Below are 22,585 nucleotides of genomic sequence, written 5' to 3'. Positions count from 1 at the left end.
TATTAGTTGCATCATAGGTGTGTTCATGTGACATCGAGTTTTGAGCCTTGAAATCGAAACATAATTCAAGATAAACTCTAAAATTCACTCAATTAACCTAAGGAGCATTTGAAACTTAATGACACACATAAAGGTTTAGGCTAGATACATGTTATGGTTTCTTCAAACACAGGAGTTATCGTTACTTATCAACTTTACATTACGGGGGTGATATCTTGTTCCACGTACATCAGGTATGTCATATAGTTCTCCACGTACCTTTGGGTATATCATATGACACTCCACGTATTTTGAATATGATCAAGAACTCAAAATTTGCCAAAATATTCAAAGTTGTCATAATGATGTGGAACCTTAACGACCGCGTAGATCTTGTCGTCTTGATTCTGGTGCAACTCGTTTCGCGAAAAATTGATGTCATATGCTCAAGATATCACATTCTGATCATTTTGCCAAACAAGCGAATTAAAAAAAAAAGAGACAGCCCAGTTAGCAATCTGTACTACTGACGTGGTGCTAACTAGGAAAGTGACATGGCAGGTTGACTAGGCAGTGTATTTTCTCCGACGAATCAGAAGGCGACAAGTGTCACTCCATGGCTGGTGTATAATGGCAGTGTTTTATTGGTGGGTTGATTACCAACCATAGGTTGCCACGTGGCCCAATCGGAGGTCGTCGCGTGGCAGTCCAGGAGGCCACCAAAAAATGGTTCAACGACCAAACCAAAGGCCACAGGAATTTACACTGACACCTCTCAACACACAGTGCAAAGCTTTACCAATCCGCCTACGCATTCCAACTTAACAACTATGGAGTTGGGTTTGTATTAAGGTTTAACACCGTCGAGGTTGGGGGGCGAGCGGACTTAACTGCCCCCCATGTGAACACACAAACCGCTACCATAGCAGCAACAAATGTTACCGCCACAGTAACCGTCAGACAAGCAGCATGTGACCACCATAATCGTTGAACAACAGTTACATTTTATGTGACCGCCCAAAGGACCGCCATCGCCTAACCGCCACATGTGACTAGGGTGGACTTGGCCTTTTTTCTAACCGTGTGGGGGTTATAGGACCTTTTAACGGTCCTACAATTTCGCTCGTCGCGCGGTGAAATTTTTGCCCAATTAGCGCTTTTTGGGGCGAAATTGTAGGAACGGTGCTGGTTTTTGAGCAATTTATGGAGCGAATAGTGGCCTAACTAGGAGAGGTCATAACTTCTCCAGTTTTCGACCAAATTGGGTGCAAAAAGAGGCTAGATAGCCATTTTTGGACATTCTAGACTCATTAGAGCAGGTTTCAGGATCAAAGGAGCACTTCTGGACAAGAATTTTGCAAATTGAACCCTATGGGTGCCATGGTCAACCAGAGTGTTGATTCAGTTTATGGAGGAGTTTGAAGATAGAGATGACCTTGTAGGGGTCTTACAGCCTCCATGTGCTTTCTGTAACAACCATTGCATCAGTGTTGTAGCTCTATTTCCTCCTTTCTCTATATGTGTTTTGGAGAAGAGACTTGTTTATGTACTTCAAGTGGATTGTGGTACTGTTTATGCTCTTTGAAGTTGGAGTATGAGGTCTTGGTGTAAGATGCCTATGTTTGTTGAAGGATTACATGTTTGACTGTAGGTTAACATGTGTATGGAGTGAGAACTCTTGCAGAATTTGTTTGTTTCTTTGAAGGAGAAACTAGCCATTCCATTTCAATAATTTATGTACTCTTCTTTTCTAGACATTGAGCATAATGAGAAGGGTCATGCCTTTAGAGATGATCCAAGGAGATGTATCCCAGGAGGGGTGAACTCCTTTAACAATGGTTAGTGTATTACTGATTGATGCATGCTTCCATTAAGTGTTTTGATTTCATGTTTAAAGTTCTTCATGAAACTAACTTAAGAAACACACATAAAAACTCATGTTTTTACTTGTTATTTTTGGAGTACAAACCTCAAACACATTTATATATTTTGATGATGATCTTAGAATAGAAATCTAATATTCAAAATTTAGATAAGAGTATATCAAAACGCTCTCATCGAACGGTTACGCATTAGACAACACTAATACGAACTGCACTTCCACATACCTCAGGCTATATTTTGGAAGTCCAACATAGAATGCAAGCCAACCTTAGGAACTTGAGTCGGTCACCTTGACACTCGTGATACACTAAACACAACATTCGGGGAGATTACATGCACGTACGTAAATCCTTAGTTTACCAAAGCGGTATATCATAGTTCACAGTGACTTCGTAAACCCTTTTTCTTAGTTACCCCTTTTATTTTATTTCATGTCCTTAATTTCTAAAATCAATTAATTAACCATGGAACAACATCCTCACCGTGGAATAACTCCTTAGTAGATCTTAGGTTGATTCTAATGGAAACAGTTCCCGAGTCTACCAATCAAGGAAACCCTTTTAATGGGAATCCTAGTCCTTTTCCTTCTTTTGAAAATATATGTGCTCCTTATATGGCAACGTTATCCCTTCCCAGATTTACCATTGGTTTACCAGTTTGGTTGTTTTTAACCCCTTTAGCTCCAGAAGTCTCGATTGCTCCCCAACCAGGTTCTCCGCCTGGAAAATTGAATCCTCCACCTCAAGATCATCAACCTTGAGTTAATCCTTGCATTGACCCTTTGCCTTTTTCGCCTATTTGGTCTTCTTCCTCTTCTTCTTATTCGTCTGGTGAAAGCCTCAAAGTTAGTAACCAGGTGGAGAAGAATAAGAAGAAAAGGATGAAGAATAAGAAGCAAAATAAGTAGGGGGCAACCGAACAACCATTGCTACCAATGCAACTAGTATAGAGAAACCTTCCAATCAACCCTGCAAAGTAAAATTCCCTTGCAAGTAATGTAAGGGTGACCGCCTTCTTAGATATTTCCCTAATATTCCATAGGTATTAGAAGTGTTGTCCACAGGCTCACATCAGCCCTCGTCATCAGCCTCTAGAGATCATGTTGGTGACAAACCAGCAACTAGTGATAGTAAGGTCCACAGAAAAAAAAGGGTAAAGTTAAGTTTCCGCGTAAGTTATATGAAGGGAATCATCCTATTCACCTTTGTCCTTATATGGATGAAGCCTCAAAAGAGTTGGAAAATCTTATAGCTTCTCGGCCTTGATTTCCAATTGGTTATCGAAATCTTTCTCCAAATCCTCCACTAGTTGATGAAGTGATTGATCAGAATCCGAATCCAATCAAGCCCACTCTCTCTGAATGTGAATCCCATGAGTTCATTCTCGACCAACCATTGGTTGAGAAAATGGTTGACTCAATTCCACCTTTCATTGATCGTACTTTTCCCATAGAGAGTGAGTCTCATACCGCTCAAGTTCTTCTCATTTCTTCAGGTTCCAATGAACTGGGGAGCAATCTTCTCATTCTAATGGCACAAGCGGATAAAATACTCTCATTCCCACAACATAAGGGAACAATTATCTCATTCCCATAACACAAGAGGGCAGTTTTCCGATTCCCACGACACCCCCTCCAAGTAGTGTGGTCACTTCCTTTGATTGGGGTCAATTGGATGGATATCGTCTTCCTCCTTACGTGCCCTTCCAAATCATAGTACAAGCTTATAATATGGTTTTACCTGGAACAATCATAGATGAAGGAGAATTTGTTAGTATTATGTCCTCAAGTTCTTGGCAAGCTTTAGGTTCTTCATAGCTTGTGCCCATGACCCATAATCTATTAGCCCTTAACAGATTAACCATTCAATCATTAGGGATCCTTCCTTAGTTTCTTATTACTTTGGGAGGAAAGATTGTTTATATCGATGTGATGGCAGTCCAAGGCCCTTTGGATTTTAATTTACTCCTTGGGCGTGACTGTGTTTATGACATGGGACCTCTTGTCTCTTCACTCTTTCATGTGATGTGTTTCCCGCATGAAGGAAGAATCATGACCATTGACCAGCTTTCATTCGTTGGTCCTAATTTGACTCCCAATCAACTAGCTTCCCTAAATGGTCCTTATATGCAAGTGGTATCTTCCCTACCACAAGTTAATTATGTGGCAACTTGTTCCATGCCCGTTGTTACACAATATTTTGTCACGCTTCCTGCACTTCCCTGTGACATACCCCGAAGTGCCCGAAACATGGCCATAATGCATTGTACTCATTCTTATATGCAGTTCAAATCCTTCTTAAGACTTTGATTGGAAAATTCCTTGAGCTTCCTCTGAAGGAAATAACTCTTAAACCCTAATTTGAGAATCATTGCCCTTATGAGGCTAAAAACAACGATGATCGCATGTTGCACTATGTCAGACCTGTGATGGCATCCCTCTATTTACTTGTATACTTGTGATGATCCCAAAAAGGAAATTTTCCCAAAGAGGATGAGAAGCTTCCATAGCAGTGAGTTGGAGGTTGTTCGACATAGATGAGGTCGAATTCTCCCAACTTGGCCTCTTGGTCTTATCCCTATGAGCTACCTCCTTGAGATGAGGGCCTAATCCTATATTTGAAGAGATCCTAACTCCCTTTCCCAACCTATATTTTCATCCTCTCCCATTCCCAAATGGTTGGTCAGGTTAGAGGCTGGTTGGTCTATGTATTTGCACCCTTATGCTAAGATTGTGCCTAAAGGATATTCATTTGACTTGGAGAAGGAGTGCTTGGAGAGTTCTTGGCTTAGACTTGGATTACCACTCAAGGAGAGCCTATCAACATCAAGGATTTGGTTGTAAGCTTCCCTTTATTTTCTAATAATACTAATTGCTAGTTCATCTTCCCAAAATGCATATGTTCATGTATCATTTAGATTGACATTCATTGATCAATTAAGTAGGTTTCTATTGGATTTCCTATTTGTTTTGGCATGCCTTGTTGTGTCTGGATCACTTGTGCAGGTGCATAAACACTAAGAGAAGTAGGAACAAGCCCATGATACAAGCGGTTCAGGGTCCTCAACAAAGGAGATCGAAATAGCATTAGAACGAGGTAGGTCATCTCCTTCGTTCCTATTTCTAATTGTAACCTAGGAAGATGTCTAGTTGATTGTCACTTCAATTACTACAACGACTCATTGGCTAAAGGGATCATCTTTGTCCGCAAAGAGGATTAAACTTGACAACAAAATGGCAACTCTGTTGGGGAGCCTATAATCCTTTCCGTTCAATCCTTCATCCTGTTTTTTGTTGAGTTTGACCAACCGTCAATTTTCTAGCCTGTTTGCTTTTCTGTAACTATTTTCACTTCATGGTGATTGCTTGAAGACATTTATTTTTGTCTAGTCTTGAAGACTTCTTATTTTTTCTTAATTTTTCTCTCCCATCGCAGGTTTGTCCCTAACAGTCGTGATGACATCGCAAATTTGTTAAGTATAGTCATGATCATCACAGATTTGCGTATGACAAGTGCGATGATCCTAGAGTATAAGAGAAAATAGGGTTTTTTTCTTCTTGTTTTCAGTCTTTGTGTATTCTATCAGTGATTTTCCATAGTGTCTATAGTGTTTTTGATTGATTATCTTAATTAATTTGCAAAATTTGTCTCATTGGCTTTGAAGTGAAATCTGATTGGGTTCTAGGGTTTCTGGTCAATTTGTCATCACTTATTGCTTGTTGGTGTCATTGAGATGTTTGTTTTGTTGATTGATTGAATGTTGTTTTCTGTGGGAATCATTGAAAACATCATCTTGCATTTGTTTTAGCTTGTATTTCGAAATTTACTTTTTGTGAAAATGCATTAGATTAGTTGCATTGAAAAGTTATTTTTTCAAATTCATCATTGAAAATAGATCACATTTTTTAGTGATTGAAATCTAACACCTGTATTAGGTGCATCAAATCATTCAAAATGGAAAGAAAAGCATGATTCATATAAATGCATCTTAGTAAAGTCAAAATTATTTTTCTTTCGAAAAGTTGCATTTAGGATAGTGAAAACTGAAAATCATTTTTACTTTTGGCATTGCATTTGGAAGACAAAAGTGAAAGGAAAGTGATTTTCATTTCTTATAGGATCACATCTTGGCATTGCATTTAGTGAAATGAAAGATTAGATTTCGTTTTCACATTTTGCATTGTGAAAGTTAGTGGAAGGAATTTTGCATGATGCATTATTGGTTGAAATTTCTTCCCTTGATTAGTCTAGCTTTCATAGAAACGAAAAGTTTGCCTTTTCTCATATAGTTGTATCATAGGTGCTCAGGTGACATTGTTTTGAGCCCAAAACTGAAACATAACTGAAGATCAACTTTAAAATCTATCCATTAATCTAAGGAGCATTTGAAACATTAACGCTCATGCTTAGTTGTTTAGGCTAGAGACGTTTTCCAGCGTCTATAAAACTTAGCAGTTGTCATTCACTTTTGCATTAGATAGCGCTAGCATGAACTTGTGCTCCCCGTACCATCGAGTATATAAAAGGAAACCCCCATAGGTTGTAAACCTTTATCCATAGGAATTCGATTCTGCCTCCCTGTAAACGTGATACACTGAATACAACATTCAGGGAGATTGCTCACACATATGTCAAGTCCTTGGTAAATTTATTTGCTAAGGTGTATATTGTAGTTCACAGTTACTTGGTACTCCTTTTTGCCTAGAGTTACCTGAGTAGTCATTTCGATATTCTGGATCTTTAAATTTGGAAAGATCATCGAGCACTTGTCCTTTCAAGCTCACTAAACCAACGAAAGCGACTAGAGTCACCTTTTTGTCCTTTTCTCGACTCTTAAAACATGAAAAGTCAAAGTTTTTGTTTCAAATTCTAAAACTAACTGACCGTGGAACAACATCCTTCATGTGGAAATACTCCTTAGTAGATCTTAGGTTGATAGTGATCGCAACATTTCCTTAGTTTACCAGTCAAGGAAACCCCTATGACAGGAATCCTAGTCCTTTTCCTTCTTTTGGAAATACTGGTGCTCCTTATATGGCAACGTTGTCCCTTCCTGGATTGACCATTTGTCTACTAGTTTGGTTGTCTTCGACCTTGGTGGTTCCGAGTGTCCAAACTTCTTTTCAACTGAGTTCTCCTCCACCTGAACACATCAACTTCCTGTTGATCCTAAAGTTGACCCCTAGCCTTCTTCGCCTATTTCTTCACCTCGTTCTTTCTCTTTGTCTAGTGAAAGTCTAGATTCTAGTAACCAGGAAGCTAAGAAGAAGAAGAAGAAGCAAAATAAGCAAGGAGGCAACCAAGAAGCCATTGCTACGGATGCAACTGATGTAGAAAAATCTTCCAACCAGCCCCGGAAAGTCAAATTCCCTTGCATGTTATGTAAGGGTGACCAATTTATTCGGAATTGTCATGGTATTCCTAAGGTCTTAGAAGTGTGGTCCACAAGTTCACATCAACCTTTTTCATTAGCCTCTGGTGATCGTGCTCGTGGTAAACCTTCAACTAGTAACAGTAAAGCTCATGGGAGAAAGGGAAAAGTCAAATTTCCCTATAAGTTGTATGAAGGTAATCATCCCATTCACCTTTGTCCTCTTATGGATGAATCTTCCAAAGAGTTGGAAAACCTTACAGCTTCTCAACCTCGTCTTCCGATTGGGTGTTCCAGAGAATTTTGTCATTTGTCCCTGTACTCCCCCTTCCACGATCTTGGAGGGCCTATAGAGTGAACCCTACATGCTTTCCCATCATGAAGAAACTCCCATCATGTCCCTCTTCATGAGTAGAACAATTCCCTTTTGCATCATTTCCCAAGAATCTTCCTTTTACCCCAATTTATAAGACAGACGCTATTGACTAGTTTCCTCCTCACGCTGATTTGCAGAGATTAAAACTAGGAATAGCATCATACGGCTCTACTAAGCCTTTTCTCAGTCGTGCCGATCCTCTTTTGGCAAGTTTTTTAAATATGAAGTCGAAGCTTCATAACGGAAGTCTGGTAAATGGTTGGGCTGGATGGAGCCGAGGAAGTCAGTTTGGGCTCCTTTCCCCTATTAGGATGGAACCAACCCAAGAGATAAGGCCTTCTCCCATGATAAGAGGAACAAGCTCCCCTCTATCCAAGCTATATAAACCCCTCCTTTTACAAGCTTCACTAGTTTTCAGTATTGGTATTTTTGGAGCTTGAATAATCAGCAAGACATATATAGCTTGTAGCATTCTAGTGTATGTTCGAGGGATAACAGTGTGTTTGGTTTGGTTTGAGAATAAAGGGAAGAGGCCTTAAAACTTCCATTGTTGGGGCTATCCATGAGATGCTCGCATTGGTTGTAATCTCTTTCTGAATTTATATGAATACAACTATTGATTGATTTCCTACATTGATGTGTTATCTTACATTCAATGGCTTAATGTTCCTTGACCTGTTAAGTAGGCTGAATATAATTTGTATGCTATCATGTTTGTTGTTGTTGTTTGTTTCTTGTTTCAGGTATTCGAAGGAAGGAAACAAAAAGTAGCTAGAGTAAGGAAGCATGATCATCACTAAGCGGAATAACGTTCTAAGAGGTAGGCCCTCTTATTTGACTCTAGCTTAAGGAGATTTTCCATAAATTGTTTGTTTGTGGCTATGCCTACTCTCTCAGGCTAGAGGAATCATTTGTGTCCGCACTGAGAATTTACCTGCACCACAAATTGGCAACCATCCTAGGGACCCAATCCTTCTGTTTGATTGATTGTCATTTTATGGTTTCATGTGAACTTTTCTAATATCACCATTTCCCTTTAGTGTTCTCTGCTTTGCCTGGTTTACTAAGCCTGAAATTTACAATGGCAAGTCTCATTTTAGCCTTTGAAAATTTTTATTTTTTTCCTTGAATCCTCAGTCAGCACGTTTATTTTTCTGACAATTGCATCGATCAGCACGAGTTTCTCAAAAAAATTCACACCGACCCCCTTCTGGCGCTTGTTGTTAGTTAGGCAGTTGCGTCGACCCCCTTCTGGCGCTTGTTGTCAGTTAGGCAGTCGCGCCGATTCCTGTAGGTGAAGATCAGGGTTTCCCTTAGATCAAAACCAGTGTGTCTTGCTCTTCTGTTTTCTGTCTCTTAGCTTCTTTTGATTGTGTTCTCCCTGACTAGAAAGCTCTATTAGCTTGGTTTATATGCTTGTTTGGTTTACCTTTTCTTCACTTGGTTTCTTGAGTTATTGGATGGTTTATAGCCTTAGGGCATCTAGTGTGGGAAATAATACTGAGGGGGGAGGGGGGGTGAATCAGTATTAGTCAAATTAATAACTTTTTCATTTCATACTCAGATTTAAATACATTACTTCAATGAAGGTAACTCACGTGTACACGCAACTGTCTTTAAAGCAACCAACGTATATCCAATAAACTTATGATTCAGTTAACTCATCATATGTCGATCTTTAATTACTGCATTAGTACTTCATTAACCATATAAATAGTAACCATGTGCAGTGATAACAGAATAAACCATCACACATAAGCAACACACATGAACACCAATATTTAAGGTGGAAACCTAATGCGGGACAAAAACCACCTATTTTTGTCTTCTTTTAATATAAGAATGATCTGAATTGGATCCATAAAATATTGTCAAAGAACCATGACTATATCAGGTCAGAGCAAATCTCTAAAGAATCCAAAACAGCGATCAAAAACACCCTGAACCAGTGGCAATGGCAGCCAGTGTGGAACGATGAGGACCTCGGTCAAAGTGTGCTGACCGAGGCCCATGGAGACTACGTAGGAGGTCAAAGTAGCCCCTAGGAGCCCTGGATCAGGAAATGGAGGTGATTTTTGATGTGCGATTAGCGCCTAATCGTGCATCGCTGGGCGAACAAGGCCAAAATGGAGGAAGCCCGAGCACTTGGTCGCGTTGGGAACCGGAGAACCGCGAGCGGAAAAGGTAAAAGCGCTAAAGTACAAAGGCGGGACCCATGCTCTAGAAACCGACGGTATTGATCGGGTCACCCATGAATGGTAAGAGGTTTTGGACGAGAGTGGAGCGATTCCATACATCAATCGACGCGTGGCAAGCAGAGGTGAGAGAAAACCGCCGTTGATCGCGTGCTATCGGTTGAGCAAGTCAACCGCACGAAACGTGCGTATGGCGTCGGATCTGGAGGGCTCAGATCGGACAGTTGAGATTGCGCCCGACAGAGGAAGCGGAATCAACAAGGGAATACGTCGCATTTTAGAAGGGATTTGGAATCCGTTTGACCGCCACGGTGGAGGAAAGATTCATCCATGACGTAACTGAAGAAACGAACCGACGAAGTAGGCTGGCGCCATTTAGAGGAGGACATGTGGCCACTCCCTGCGAGCTGATGATGACGCCGAGCCAGGGAACTCCAAGCGCAATTGCAGAAGTTGAATCGATAGAGGCGGAAGAGGAACTGAATAGGCATAGGGAACGAAATGCTTCAAAGCCATGAACAGAGAGGATATAGAGTTAGTCAGTCATCGAGAGGGACAAAGAACCCCAGAGAGACAGAGGAAGAGACCAAAATCCCTAGAGGAGGACAGAACACAGAGAAAGAAGGCAGTAAAGCAAAGCAAAAGAGGACAGAGGGCCGAGCTGACCAGAGGCAGCATTGAGCACCAGAGGCTTGAGAGATCCGAGCCTTCCCATAGAGGAATCTGTCCAGATTGAGCATCACATTTGGATCTTTCCACTGTAGACCAGAAGGTCCCAGAGCTGGTAGGAAGAATAAGAGTCTGTGTACTCAAGTGGCTTGGGGAATCCAAGAACCACCCTGCCAAGCAAATCTGCTTCAGGAGAACTCACATTGAGTCCCTGCATTGTAATACTCTACTTAAAGACACAATAAAACAAGGCCACCACTGAAAGCTGGACCGGAGATGTAGCCCTGGAGAATAGGGTGAACTCCTTATTAAATTTCTTGTGTCTTTGTGTTTTCTTACTGTATTTCTCTATTGTCTTTCCATTTAAATGTCTATGTATTGGAAATCTGATCGATCCGTTGCTTAAATAACACAGAACACACACCAACACATGAGTCTGTAATACCTTTGTTTAATAAATCTTTAACTGATGTCACTCATAGGGTGAATATCAGATGAAGTGGTATCAGAGCTCTAGGCTGTAAGGTTAGACAAGCTTGTGTTGGTTTAGCTATGAATGCTCACAAGATCAAAGCTCAAATTAGGAGAAGGAGAGTTGGTGGAAACTAATCCTGAAATTGGGAGAGTCTATCCTCGGAAGACAATGTCAGAAGAAGGTTTTGTAGGGCCAGACCCTCAATTCATAGAAAGTTTCCTAGCTATAAAGTCTATGGTAGAAGAAATGTATAGAGACTTTAGAAAGCATAAGGTTGAAGATTCATCAGGTTCTAAGCAAGATAAAGAAGAATATGAGTCTCACTGCCATGACCACTCCAAAGGAAAGGGGAAAGAGGAAAGCTTTCTCACACCTCCTAATAGCCCTGTGCATAATAAGAAAGCATCTTTGATTAAACTAGATGTTAAATTTGATTTTCCTATATATGATGGAGAGCTAAATGCTGAAAAGTTGGACAATTGGATTAGACAAATTGATGTGTATTGCAGGGTACAGAACATAAACTCAGACAAGAGTAAGATTCAGTTGGCAAGCCTACGCCTAGGAGGCACTGCCTTGGTTTGGTGGGAAGGCAGAACCCAAGCTGATATGAAAAGACATGGTAAGACCATCTCTGTTTGGAGTGACTTTGTTTCTGCAATCAAAAAGCAGTTCTATCCATTGGCCTACATGCAACAAGCCATGATGAGTTGGCAAACTCTTCGACAGTTGAAGGGGAAAAGTGTGCAAGGGTATACTCAAGAATTCAGAAAGAGAGCATTGATGTTGGGTATCTCATTAGACTCACCAGAGACTCTTTTGAAGTACATTGGTGGTCTACACAACTACATGAGGCATACCATCCTCATGTTTAATCCCACTAGTATAGATGAGGTATCTGTACAAGCTACTCATCTAGAAGCTAGAGGAAAGAATGGAAATCCAGAAGTTGGGGGACCATCCCAACCCACTGTAAGCAAGAGCAAGGAGAAAAGAAAGCAGAAGTGGAAAGCAAGGAAGGCTAACACTGCACAGAAATCCAAAGCTTCATGCACTCACTATAAAAAGGATGGGCATGATGATGAGCATTGTTGGATTCTACATCCGGAGCTGAGACCTAAGGAGTCCGAGGGCAAGAAGAAGAAGAATGCTCTAGCTATTCAGAAAGATTTGGGGTCAAACTCAGGAGATGAAACAACTATAGTAGCCACAAGTATAAAAGGTAAGAATTGTGAAGCATCTACTAGTAATTCTCTTCAATCTATTATTGATGAAGAAAATGAGAGAAAAAGACATAAGCTTTTCCATATTCGAGTTATTTCCAAAAATAAAAAGATTGATACTTTGTTTGATAGTGGCTCACAAGTAAATTTGATTTCTGAAGCAATTGTAAAGAAATTGGGATTAGCAACTACACCTCACAAGAAACCATACCCATTAGGATGGTTGAATGATAAAGCACAACTACAAGTGACTAGACAGTGCAAACTCAAGTTTTCTTTTGGGTCAGCATTTGTAGGTGAGGTTGAGTTAGACATAATTCCTTTTCGATATATGTGGAATTGTTTTAGGAAGCCCTTACTTGTATGATAGAAAGGCTATTTTCTATAGAGCTAAGAACAAGTATCTACTTGTTAAAGATGGAATCAAATACTTTGTAAGAGCTCATAAGCTCAAGAATAATTATACTCTCATAAACTCAGGACAGATGAAAAGAATGATAAATTCATGCAAACAATTCTTACTGATGGTTGTAAAGGAAAAGAAACCTGATAAAACCAATGTATTTGAGGGTTGTAATGTTGAACAACAAGCTGATATAGAAAAGGTTGTTTCAGAGTATGATGTCTTATTTCAAGAACCTAAAGGTCTGCCACCCAAAAAGGGAATAGTACATGATATTATTTTGCAGCAAGATGTTCCTTTGCCTAACATTGGGATGTACAGGTTGTCTGCTTTAGAGAATGCTGAAATCAAGAAGCAGGTGCAGGAGTTGCTCGAGAAAGGGTTTATCAGGCCTAACACATCACCATGTGGGTCACCAATCGTTTTGGTGAGAAAGAAAGATGGCTCGTGGAGAATGTGCATTGATTACCGAGCACTGAATAAGATAAAAATAAAAAATTATTATCCCCTTCCTCGCATAGATGATCTTTTAGATCAATTAAAGGAAGTTTTTTATTTCACCAAGCTGGATTTGCACAGTGGATACCATCAGGTCAGAGTTGCAGAGCAAGATGCATGGAAGACTGCTTTCAAAACAAAGTAGGGATTGTATGAATGGCTGGTTATGCCTTTTGGCTTGACCAATGCTCCTGCTACTTTCATGAGCTTAATGAACGATGTACTCAGACCTTTTCTTGATGATTTTGTTATTGTGTATCTGGATGACATTCTGATTTTTAGTAAAACGTGGGAAGAACATTTAAAGCATGTTAAGCAGACATTAGATGTTTTGCAAAGAGAAAAAATTTATGTTAAACTCTCAAAATGTGAATTTGGCAAAACATCTTTAAACTACTTGGGTCATATAGTAAGGGGAGGTGAATTAAAAATAGATCCCTCTAAAGTGGCAGTCATTATGAACTGGCCTAAACCCAGGTCTGTTACAGAAGTGAGAAGCTACTTAGGAGCAGCACAATATTGGAGGAAGTTCATTTCTAACTTCTCCTCAATTGCAGCTCCCTTACATGCTTTAACAGGATTGAATAAGGTGTTTCAGTGGGGAGGCAAACATCAGAAAGCCTTCGAAACCTTGAAAGAGAGAATTAGTGCAGCACCTGTACTAGCACTGCTAGATTTACAAAGACCATTTGAGATCCAAACTGATGTCAGTGACTATATTATGGGAGTAGTGTTGACACAGCACAATAAACCCATATGTTATCATTCTGAGACTTTTAATCCTGCAGTAGTTAACTATCCTACATATGATAAAGAGTTGTATGCATTAGTTCAGAGTGTGAAAAAGTCAAAACATTACTTAATGGGCAAGGAGACAGTAATACATATTGATCATCAACCACTTCAATATCTGCACTCCCAAACTAAGTTGCAGCAATCAAGACATTATAGATGGATGGGTTTTCTACAACAGTTTCATTTAGTCATCAGATATAAAAGGGCATACATAACAAGGTTGCAGACATGTTATCTAGACCCATTATAAATGCATCTACCATACTTAAGCATAATTCTATGCTACATGAGAGCTACATAGAACAATATGTTCAGGATGTGGACTTTAAGGATGTATATGCAACTTTGAGTCAAAGCAAAAGAGTAGAAGAATTGGACTATCATGTGAAGGACCGACTCTTATATCATTGTGGGAAACTTTGCATTCCACAAACTGAGAGGATAAAGATAATTAGGGAAGCACACACTTCTCTGATATCAGGTCACTTTGGGGTAAGTAAAACAGTTGCACAGCTGCAAAGGTTCTGCTATTGGCCAAAAATGAATGAGACAGTTTCTAGATATGTAAGAGGGTGTGCCATGTGTGCTAAAAGCAAGCCCAATAACAGAAAAATAGGCTTGTACACTCCATTGCCAGTTCCTTCTCACCCTTGGGAAAGTGTTTCCATGGATTTTGTTGGAGGGCTGCCTAAGTCTAGGAAAGGTCATGATTATTTATATGTTGTTGTGGATAGGTTCAGCAAAATGTGTATTTTGATACCTTGTAATAAACAGATTACAGCTGAACAAACTGCAAAATTGTTCTTTCAACATGTATGGGTTCATTTTGGATTACCCACTTCCATTGTATCTGATCGAGACACCCGATTTGTGGGGAAGTTTTTGTCGAGTCTATGGGAACTTGTTATCACTTAAGAAACAATTTCTAAATTGTTCACATCAGTTTGATTGTAAAGGTCAGGTGTTAGTCCGGGTTTAATTTTTCCATGTTTGCTTTAGTGCCTAAGTCCTAGGAGTCTTGTTGGTAAGTCTTGTTGGTATGTTTAAATAAAGGTCAACACTCCATTTTCATCCATCACTGGTCTCACAACTCACATAGATTTCGCGTATCATATTTGTTTTAAGCTTCTTATAAGCTATGAAACTATCTAGGTGTTTTCGTAGCACAAAATCCAGAATTTGCACTGGCTGCGCTACAAAATTGGGGATTCGTGTAGATCCGTAGCAAATCTCACCCATCTGTCAAATCTATCAAAATCCGTTATGGTTATATCACCAGTTGTCAGTTTATACACTTCGCCTATCATATTCAACCGCTTATCTTCATCATTAGACTCGTTAGGTGTCTTGGTACGCTCAGGTTGCAAGTTTCAAAAAGAGCCAAGTATTCACAGTCATGATTTATGTTTGGGTTCATGCATGGGAAGCAAATTGACAGGCATTCAATTTAGGTTCTTTGAAGATCAAGCGAGGCAGCTTTCCTCATCCATTGCAAGTGAGGCAGTGATCGAGATTGAGACGGTGCAGACTTCTTTAATATTCACGTTGCAGGAATTCCATGGAGGGGTCTACAAAAAGAAAGGAGCACAGGTCAGGCAGATGTTTGAGGAACGAACCTGAAGGCTTAGATATTATCCTAAAGAACAGTGAAGTTGAACGAGCATTCAAACAGGTTGGCTGTTGGAGATTTTGCAAGAAAAGCCTCAAGGAAACATGAAATTAAGGAAGCTCATTTTAATAAAATGGAGGCTCTGTGGGAAAATAAAATGATTTCAATACCTGAGGTGGTCGTCTGTTATGCATAATACTATACCTGGCCAGTCCCTGTAATAAAGGAAGCAAAATTCATCAGAAAGGTTAATATGAGACTGAGAGCTGGGATCAGAATCATGAAGAGGCAAATCGAGGATTTGAAGATACAGCTAGGCCAGCGGGAAGGATTTCCTTAGCTAAGGAAAATCACACAGCAAGTAAGGTTAAGTCCTAAATTTTGATGATTTACCTTTTTGAAGTTTTCCTTGAACAATGGTGCCTCTACATTCAGTTTTGAACAACTTCAAGGCAGATGAAAAGGACATGTCAAGATAAAGAAGCTCAAGGCAATCAAATTTTGGCAAAAAACTGTGTTTTTGTGATTACACAGCAGTTTCGTAGCGCGCTACGAAACTGCTGAAGATGATGCCTAATACACAGCAGTTTCGTAGCGCGCTACGAAACTGCTGTAGCTGCATATTTTGATAAAGTTGACCAATTTTTGAGGGAAAAAAGGGAAACCTTTTTGAAAAGGAGTTTATGAAGAAATATCATTTACATAATACAAGCATCCAACAAGGGCAAAACGAACAAAGGAAAAGCATATATGAACCATAAGCCATTTGTTATAAAAGTGATCACAGCTAGTATTGTTCATCATACTTTGGCAGCATTAAAGAGGTTTTATCTTCATATAGGTGCATGGGCAAGATCTACAGTGCATGAAAAACATGATAGTCCAAAACATTTTTGTGCAATCAAAGAAGAACAATAGGAATAATTGATTTCGAATATCCTTGTGGAGACCAAAAGCAGAAAAACAGGGGCAGTTTCCTACTTTCCAGGGGCATTTAAGAGATGAGACATTAAGGGCCAGCAAACAGTTTCAAACATCCACCAAAGCTAAACTGAAGAAGGCCATCTGTCAGAGAACGAATTTGGATTGTATTTAATGCTACTACCAACATGATGAAGAGTTAGAATCCTAATTGTCTTAGGTCTCTAAAACTGCTAGTTAGCAGTCAGTTGCATTTATTAGTTAGTTTTAAATGTTAATAGGTGTCGTCATAGGAAGAATTCAAGTTCCTCTCATGCTGGAGGAGGAATCTCAGTTATGTAAAGAGCTCTATATATAGCAGAAGAGCTGATGTATAAATGGTTGGAAAATTATTCAGAAAAGCTCTCATATTTGGCTTTATGTAAAGACTCTGTTTTTAGTAATACGATACTTTGGCTTTGCTTCTCAGGAATCAGAAGGAATTTGATGCTATGAATGTCTTGTATTGTTCTCTTCCTATTATCTACAGTGGTATGAATGTGTGATTACTTAGAAATCACTAACAGTGCTCTAACTTCCTTCATGCATTTGTAAATTGTGTTGGTCCTTTGTGTTTCTGGTGTATTCTACATGCATTGAGTTCTAAATACCCTGACTTCTATGTAGAGCTAACCTTACTGTCAATACTGAAGCATATCTGACTCCATAAACCCAATGGATACTTTATAATTGTGTTTCCACCACTCACATTTTTACATTTATTTCACAAGAGTTAGCCATCTTACTCGTAATCAAAAACATTTATTCTTTGAGAGAGCCCTCTCAGGTTGAGGAGGCTAAGCCTGAGCCAAAAGTAGGTTTGAAATAGTTACTTAAGGTTTACCTGATCAGCAGCCTATCAGGAACTGATTTTGAGATAACATTTTGGTGCGTCTGCCGGGAGTCTAAAGATTAATCATTCCCGAAATCAAGAAGCTGAACTTCTGAAGGTAGAGGGAGCTCAGAAATATTTCGAGGTTGCAAAAATACCTTGGCCACTCCATTGTTGAAGAATTCGAAATTCATAGATTCATGGTGATTCCACTGGAGTTATGAAGAACTCAGATGCTACCATTCTTATTTCAATGTATGCATGCATAAATTTTTCAAGAATTCATGGTTTCCCAAATCATTTTCCCAAGGATACATATTTTCTAAGGAATGGTCCAAAATTCAATGGAGAAGATTTGAGTTTAACTTTGAAGCATATATCAGATTTCTGTGATTTTACCGAGCTTCTTAGAGTCAAACATGAGGATGTTTGCATTATTTTGTTCTATGATTCATTTCAATGGAAATGTAAACAGTGGATTGAAAGCTTTCCTGCCAAATCTATTAAGTCATTTGAAGACTTTTGGTTTATGTTTTTGGAGGAATGGATAGATAGATCAGATTTGGTGGAAAACTCTCCTTCAATTCAAGGTTTCAAACAATGGAATGATGATCATATTAATGAAGAAATAGATGAAAATTTTTCTTTGTCCTTGTCTTCTTATCTAAAATCATTTGAGTGCAAGACAAAAGATAAGATGAAATTTTTGGATGAAGTTGCTAAGGACATTGAGAAAGACATTGAAGGTTTACAAGGTCAAATTCGATCATATTGTCTTCATGATCATGATCATACTTTTCAAAAGCTTTCTATGGCAGAACACAAGGAGAGGGTGTTGCTTCCTTTCTCTTTCGTGATTGAGGAAGAATACACTGTTATTGAAGATCAGTTTGCACACCTAGAAAGTTATGAGAATCATGACGCTGATCATGTATTCTGGGATCCTATAGCTAGATACATGGAAGAGTTTTACTCTCAAGTGTTTCAGTTTTTCTATGAAGATAAGAGACAATTCCAGTGGCAGTGGTCATCACAATATCATACTTGCTCTGAACTCTGATGCAGTCAAAAAACTCAAATATCAGATAAGACAAATGATTGGCTACATTGGAAATTTCACATTGATTGAGCTGAAAGAAGTTTGAAATTGATAGGGTAGGTAGGTAGGAAAATGCAAAATAAGCTCAAGGTTGACTGAGAATTTTTCAGTAGATATAGATTTCTTTCTCCTACGGTGATCATCAAGCTTAAGCCCTAGGTGAAGGCCCAAGAAGCTTAAAGGGGATGCTTGTCAAGCAAATTTCCGTTTGTCATAAGAGGATAAAGCACTGGACCTGCGAGTTCTTAGTGTACTACAGGAGCACACTATCCCAAGTGGAGCCACTATTATCACTTAAGAAACAATTTCTAAATTGTTCACATCAGTTTGATTGTAAAGTTTAGGTGTTAGTCCAGGTTTAGTTTTTCCATGTTTGCTTTAGTGCCTAAGTCCTAGGAGTCTTGTTGGTAAGTCTTGTTGGTATGTTTAAATAAATGTCAACACTCCGTTTTCATCCATCACTGGTCTCACAACTCACATAGATTCCGTGTATCAGATTTGTTTTAAGGTTCTTATGCGCTACGAAACTGTCTAGGTGTTTTCGTAGCGCAAAATCCAGAATTTGCACTGGCTGCGCTACGAAATCGGGGATTCGTGTAGATCCGTAGCAAATCTCACCCAGCTATCAAATCTATCAAAATTCGTTATGGTTATATCACCAGTTGTCAGTTTATACACTTCAGCTATCATATTCAATCGCTTATCTTCATCATTAGAGTCGTTAGGTGTCTTGGTACGGTCAGGTTGCAAGTTTCAAAAAGAGCCAAGTATTCACAGTCATGATCTATGTTTGGGTTCATGCATGGGAAGCAAATTGACAGGCATTCAATTTAGGTTCTTTGAATATCAAGCGAGGCAGCTTTCCTCCTCCATTGCAAGCGAGGTAGTGATCGAGATTAAGACGGTGCAGAATTCTTTAATATTCACGTTGCAGGAATTCCATGGAGGGGTCTACAGAAAGAAAGGAGCACAGGTCAGGCAGATGTTTAAGGAACGAACTTGAAGGCTTAGATATTATCCTAAAGAACAGTGAAGTTGAATGAGCATTCAAACAGGTTGGCTATTGGAGATTTTTGCGAGAAAAGCCTCAAGGAAACATGAAATCAAGGAAGCTCATTTTAATAAAATGGAGGCTTTGTGGGAAGATAAAACGATTTCAATACCTGAGGTGGTCGACTGTCATGCACAATACGATACCTGGTCAGTCCCTGCAATAAAGGAAGCAAAATTCATCAGAAAGGTTAATATGAGACTGAGAGCTGGGATCAGAATCATGAAGAGGCAAATCAAGGATTTGAAGATATAGCTAGGCCAGTGGGAAGGATTTCCTTAGCTAAGGAAAATCACACAGCAAGTAAGGTTAAGTCCTAGATTTTGATAATTTACCTTTTTGAAGTTTTCCTTGAAGAATGGTGCCTCTACATTCAGTTTTGAACAGCTTCAAGGCAGATGAAAAGGACATGTCAAGATAAAGAAGCTCAAGGCAGTCGAATTTTGGCAAAAAACTGTGTTTTTGTGATTACACAGCGCGCTACGAAACTGCTGAAGATGATGCCTAATACACAGCAGTTTTGTAGCGCGCTACGAAACTGCTGAAGATGATGCCCAATACACAGCAGTTTCGTAGCGCGCCACGAAACTGCTGTAACTGCATATTTTGATAAAGTTGACCAATTTTTGAGGGACAAAAGGGAAACCTTTTTTAAAAGGAGTTTCTGAAGAAAGATCATTTACACAATACAAGCATCCAGTAAGGGAAAAAAGAGTAAAGGAAAAGCATATATGAACCATAAGCCATTTGTTATAAAAGTGATCACAGCTAGTATTGTTCATCATACTTCAGGCAGCATTAAAGAGGTTTTATCTTCATATAGGTGCATGGGCAAGATCTACAGTGCATGAAAAACATGATAGTCCAAAACATTTTTGTGTAATCAAAGAAGAACAACAGGAATAATTGATTTCGAATATCCTTGTGGAAACCAAAAGCAGAAAAACAGGGGTAGTTTCCTACTTTCCAGGGGCAGTTAAGAGATGAGACATTAAGGGCCAGCAAGCAGTTTCAAACATCCACCAAAGCTTAACTGAAGAAGGCCATCTGTCAGAGAACGAATTTGGATTGTATTTAATGCTCCTACCAACATGATGAAGGGTTAGAATCCTAATTGTTTTAGGTCTCTAAAACTTCTAGTTAGTAGTCAGTTGCATTTATTAGTTAGTTTTAAATGTTAATAGGTGTCATCATAGGAAGAATTCGAGTTCCCCTCATGTTGGAGGAGGAATCTCAGTTATGTAAAGAGATCTATATATAGCAGAAGAGCTGATGTACAAATGGTTGGAAAATTATTCAGAAAAGCTCTCATATTTGGCTTTATGTAAAGACTCTATTTTTAGTAATACAATACTTTGGCTTTGCTTCTCAGGAATCAAAAGGAATTCGATGCTATGAATGTCTTGTATTGTTCTCTTCCTATTATCTACTTTGGTATGAATGTGTGATTACTTAGAAATCACTAACAGGGCTCTAACTTCCTTCATGCATTTGTAAATTGTGTTGATCCTTTGTGTTTCTGGTGTATTCTACATGCATTGAGTTCTAAATGCCCTGACTTCTATGTAGAGCTAACCTTACTGTCAATATTGAAGTATATCTGACTCCATAAACCCAATGGATACTTTCTAATTGTGTTTCCACCACTCACATTTTTACATTTGTTTCGCAAGAGTTAGCCATCTTACTCGTAATCAAAAACATTTATCCTTTGAGAGAGCCCTCTCAGGTTGAGGAGGCTAAGCCTCAGCCAAAAGTAGGTTTGAAATAGTTACTTAACGTCTACCTGATCAGCAGCCTATCAGGAACTGATTTTGAGATAACAGAATTGATGGACATGAAATTGAAGAAAAGCACAGCTATTCATCCACAAACAAATGGCCAGACAGAAGTAGTAAACAGAACAGTGATCCAGTTACTGAGAAATTACTGCAGCAAACATCCTGAGCTTTGGGATGAACACTTGTGTTATGTGCATCATGCTTACAACAGAGCCAAGCACTCTTCTACACAGAGATCTCCTTTTGAGACCTGTTTTGGTTTCACACCAAGGTCTTCTTTGGATTTTGTCTTTGGTAAAGATACCATGGTTGATGGAAATAATGATGTGGAAAAGGCAACTAGGTTCATTGAACAGATCCAGGAGATCCACCGGGCAGTACACGAACAGCTAGAAAAGAGCTAGGCCAAGTACAAGGCTAAGCATGACAAGCATCGGATGGAGCATAGTTTTCAAGTTGGAGACCAAGTCTGGCTGTATATCAGCAAGGACAGGATGCAAGGTGAAGGTAAAAAGCTAAAGCCTATCAGGTATGGACCCTTTAGGATACTTGGGAAGATTGGTGAAAATGTTGTTCGCCTTGATCTACCAGCTTACATGCACATCTACTCAGTTGTAAATGCAGATTGCTTGAGATTGTTTGAACCTTCAATGATTGAGGACCCTGAAGAGTAGAGTCAATTGCCTTCTATTGATGACCTACTACCTGAATATCTCAATGAGTTGCAGGAAGACATAGTGCTGGACAGGAAGGTAAGGACGACGCGCAGGGGAAATGTCGAATACCTCAGGATTGGGCTCAAAGGTTCAAAGCCAAGCAGCGCAAAGTGGATTGAGATTGGACAAGTGAGAAAGCAATACCCTCACTTAGTTGATGCTTGAAAACCAAATTTTGGTGGTCCAAAAGCTTTTTTAGTGGGAAGGTCGTGATCCGAATTGGATCCATAAAATACTGTTAAAGAACCATGACTGTATCAGGTCAGAGCAAATCTCCAAAGAATCCAAAACAATGATCAAAAACACCCCGAACCAGTGGCAATGGCAGCCAATTTGGAACGACGAGGACCTTGGTCAAAGCGCACTGACCGAGGCCCATGGAGACTACGCAGGAGGTCAAAGTAGCCCCTGGGAGCCCCGAATTGGGAAATGGAGGTGATTTTTGATGCGCGGTCGCTGGGCGAACAGGGCCAAAATGGAGGAAGCTCGAGCACTCGGTCGTGTTGGGAACCGGAGAATCGCAGGCGGAAAAGGTAAAAGCGCTAAAGTACAAAGGCGGGACCTGCGCTCTAGAAACCGACGGTATTGATCGGGGCGCCCATGAATGGTAAGAGGTTTTGGACGAGAGCAGAGCGATTCCATACATCAATCGACGCGTGGCAAGCGGAGG

This window comes from Pinus tabuliformis, chromosome 1_2 (assembly GCF_031772625.1).
Source record: "Pinus tabuliformis cultivar Carrire ecotype Pingquan chromosome 1_2, CPIR1, whole genome shotgun sequence".
Classification (NCBI taxonomy): domain Eukaryota; kingdom Viridiplantae; phylum Streptophyta; class Pinopsida; order Pinales; family Pinaceae; genus Pinus; species Pinus tabuliformis.
This window is presented reverse-complemented; position numbering follows the sequence as displayed.